At 32.8% G+C, this 4434-nt stretch overlaps 1 long non-coding RNA gene across 1 annotated transcript; it reads right to left on the reverse strand.

Annotated features, from left to right (window-relative positions):
* Positions 1-590: 590 nt before the first annotated feature.
* LOC127736574 (uncharacterized) lies at positions 591-3468 on the reverse strand. Its single transcript, XR_007999047.1, has 3 exons — positions 3318-3468; positions 2471-2599; positions 591-891 (listed from the first exon to the last, which is right to left on the reverse strand). It is a non-coding gene; the product is annotated as an uncharacterized LOC127736574 (long non-coding RNA).
* Positions 3469-4434: the final 966 nt, after the last annotated feature.

The raw sequence follows: 4434 nt of genomic DNA on the forward strand, positions 1-4434 counted from the left end.
TGTTGTCAATAGGGATGCATCACATTGGTCGTTCGTGTCACACTTACACATAATGTTTTAATCTACAACTCCTGGAAAACGTTTTGACAGATTTCAACCAAACTTGCACAGATTATAATACAGGACTTGAAGTTGTGTACCTTCTTTTTATCTTTTTTGAAATTATCGATTTGTTTGGTTTTCCATACCAACAGATGGATTTTGCCGTTTCTGATTTTATTACTTTGTGAATCCACTACCTCTTGAAAACGACGTAACAGAATTCATCCAAACCTCACGGCAACAGAAATAACGACACGGAGAGGAAAATATAGTAAAATGCTATATTTGCATACAATATATTGCAACTGTAGACCCAAATATCATTTATTTCATCCTGTTGTAAATCATTAATGTTTTTGTACTTCGATTGCAATATTTCGAGGAAAATTATTTTAGATTATTGCGAAGGTTTATAAAACAACCATTAAACTTGGGAAAATTCAGTGGACAAGATGGGGAAAAAACATCAACACCGTCAACACCAAAACATTAAAAAAACTTAAAATCATGGAGATCCGAAAAGGTGAAAATATTTGTTGAACATAAACATATTTCGTTTTGCCGTTTTGTTCAATTAATTCTCATTCATGCAAAATACTCCAATGTTGCGTGAATGCTCTTTTAACAATAGGAGAGACTTCCATAGAAGAACTGTTTCTTATAAAGATGGAATGATTTCTTCATCGACATTTGATTTTTTATCCAAGTCCTCTGGGCCATCATCTGGTTTTCTGCCATCTGTTGTGTCTTTCCTTCTATCCAGGATATGATTTCTAGCCAGTAACAGCAGCACCGGTATCATTAAGCTTGATATTGCCCCAAAAATGATTGTGATCAGGTTATTGATATCTAAAATAAATAAATTGATACAAAACAACTTCTTTATTTTTCGTCGATTTTCTCGTTTCTTTTCTAGATTTTTGAATTCGATTGCATACTAGTATTTAAGATATTTTTTTGCATATATATATATATGCATTAAATATATTATCGGTATGCACATAGTTTACAGTAGTTTTGCTGCTTTCAACATCAAGTTGTTGGCGAATTTCTAAGTTTCTAAGTTTCCTAATCCTTACATTGAGTACTCATCGGGTTTTATTTTAAGTTACCAAGAAATACCATGTCTAAATCGAATCGACATCTGGCTATTTCTTTATTTTGAAAAATATAAGATTTTATAAAAAATAATCCAAAATGCACAAATTAGCAAAAGAGGAAGCACTGACTTTATTGAAGTATGCCATATCTTTGGATGTGTAGCATGGTTTAATATAAAATCCTTGCTAAAGTAAGCTGTCCGTTTGGCTGTACGGGATGTATAAACACGCACCAATGTCTGATCGGAATGGGAATGTTTATACTGATGCCTCGTGTGGGGAGAGAGTCATGCTCTTTGTGTGTTAAAGAACACATTGCAACAACTCTCGAAGGGGTCCGTAGGTGGCCTGTTGCAAGGCAAAATTTCTTTACCTATTCAACATACCCTCATTTTCCATGGAGTAGTAATTCGATTCTAGTCGGCATACCTTGCTGAACCTACATATAATATAACTTTGTTTGCATGAAATATTTTCCACTGGGAATTTAGCAAACAAGCAATAATCAATCAACCAGTTATACTTTTATATTATATATAATAATATTAGTTTCTTCTAAATCTTGATTTTCCTCTCGCTGGTAAATCACCAAATAAAACCGAAATATTCTCTTTACATCACAATAAAGTTAAAGATGACAAAAAACTGATAGTAAAAACAAATAAAATAAGTATGTTTTAAAACTAGGTTGTCTCACAAAAATCTTCACACGGAATTAACACATTTGATCCTAGCTCACAGCTCTACACTACAGTAGATGCAAAGCAGTTTGAGCCAGGAATCAAGCATAAGACCATTCCCACATGTCGTTAAAACACCACGTGAGCTGAAGATTTTAAAAGTCAATTGCTGTCCACAAAATTTCTTGTTCTTATGAAATATTAATTCATACAGATTGGGTTAAACTTGTTTGAAGGCACCAACTCTCTCCAACCTTTCCCCTAACAAGCATATTTAACTCCGCCGCATTCCTTGTGTACCTGTCCCAAGTCAGGAGCCCGTAGTACAGTGGCTGTCGTTGATTCATGTCTGTCATATTTGTTTTCCGTAAATTGTTTTGTTATAAATAAGGCCGTTAGTTTTCTCGTTTAAATTACTTTTATAATTTGGCCTTTTATAGCCGATGGAATTTTGTCATTGTTGAAAGCCTTACGGTGGCCTATGATTGCTTACTAAAACTTCATTCAACTCTGGTAGATAGTTGTCTCATGTGCAATCTTGTTTTTATATTTTTGCATGTAAGAGTTGGCCTTCTTCTGGATTATTGATGTTGCTTATTTCAGGAAAAAAATAATCACGTGACTAAAACAACAGGTAATTCTTATCACCTATAGTGCTGTTAGAATCTTCATCTGGCTTGTTTTCTGTTAAAAATATCATACAGTGACCATCTTGACTGCACTTAATCATCTCGTGGATTCCAAACGAAGTCCTCGACTGGTAGAGTTCCTCAGGTCCTTGAAAAACAATAGTCAAATTAACAATGATAAAAATAAAATAAAACAAGAATGCAAATCAAGAGAGAAATTGATACCATTCGAAATGATGGAAAATGCACAAGAAATAGATACAAATAAACTTCTTGAAAAAAATAATCAAAGATTGGTAAACATTAATTTGTAAATATAAATAGAAAGTAAAACATTGAATTATAAAACAAAAATATCCCTCAATTTCTTAATATATGATTTAACCGTACCCATAATCCGACCCTTTCAAATGTGAGCCAGTAAATTACATTTACGGCAATTCTTGGTAACATTCATTTGTATCCAATTATTTTTTTTATAAATCGTGTACTTCTTAGGTTTCCGTTATGAATACGCTAACTGTTTGCAAATAAACTATTTTGATGTATAATTCTGCACGAATGTGAACTTCAGCACTACACTCATTATAAAACACCTTATTCTTTCTCAATCTTAATCAAATAAACTCCAAAACCGGATATCTAATTTAAAATGTAAAATAAGATTTTCTATAAATAAGTGTTGCCAAAACATGCAAACCATGGAGCAGTCCTGAATAATCATTTTTATGACTAGTGAAAAAGAATTGATAGTTTGTATTTATTTATGACTCAAAAACCCGAGGCAAAACAACAGCGCTTTTATTGCTGTTCGTCATCTCAAAGTCACTGTTAGGCTTATGATGAAAGAGCAATTATAGACAAACCTGTTTGTATTGTGCGTACCCTGATGTTCGGGCTCTCTTTAAAAGTGTTATTAAAGATGTGCATGGTTATATTCAACCTGAAAGGAATGTTTGAACAAAGACGCATTGGAAGTCTCGCTTTCGACCAATTACAATCAAAAGTTATATCCTCTGATAACTGAAAAAGAGATCAGATTTGCATTGAAGAATTAAGCAGATATTAACTAGTTTACGACCTATAAATTAAATACATGATTACGACAGATAGTATATTCTATTGTCTTTATTTATCGATTTGTATTCGTTTTTTTATTCCAAAATAAATACTTATAAACCGCCAGTTGTCTGAAACTATTAAAAAAAATCACTAGAAGCATTAGTTACGATTAAGACCCCCCCCCCCCCCCCGAAAAAAAATGAAATAAGATTTTTTTTTCAAACATTTATCAAAGTGGAGTTTTGAAATTATACTCTGCTATAAGCAGTCAGTTTGGTTCAATTTAGTCAAAATAAGCTGAAAAATATCCTGGTGTATTATTCTCTTGCAAGTCAATAATTCAACCTCATTTGAATCCGTATTCTTGCGACTTTCAGGTTAATCCTTAGTTTGAGATGGGTTACGCATGTGCTAAGCATGTTCAGTTACAAAAAGAAAACACTGCAAAACAAGGGAACAATAACTTTGTTGACTGATTCGATCAACAAAAAAATTATTCTCACACCGGTAAAAACGATGATTTACATTTTTTTTTTCTAATCAAAGACATAAAATCATACAGGACTAGAAAACTTGTCATGTACGATTGCACGTCTGTGTATTTATATTCATATGTATATCTATATTGGACCATAGACCATCGGCATTCTTCGGATATCATCTTGATGGTTAAATTTGGCGTCAAGTCTAAAATACACGCGAAATACATATAGTGAAGAGACTTTAACCATAGAATTACTTTTTTAATGCACCCACCTAACACACGGCTAAATTATATATCATTCAAAAGATCAACATCTGCACTATCTGTTTTGCACAGTCGTAAAAAATTCGTACGGTGCAATTTCCGTCAAATCAAGATCAATGGTCAAGAACGAATACGTGCATATTTTCCAAGATGTCAACTTTATGGTATATTCT

The sequence above is a fragment of the Mytilus californianus genome, unplaced genomic scaffold (genome assembly GCF_021869535.1).
Source record: "Mytilus californianus isolate M0D057914Y unplaced genomic scaffold, xbMytCali1.0.p SCAF_33, whole genome shotgun sequence".
In the NCBI taxonomy this organism is placed as follows: domain Eukaryota; kingdom Metazoa; phylum Mollusca; class Bivalvia; order Mytilida; family Mytilidae; genus Mytilus; species Mytilus californianus.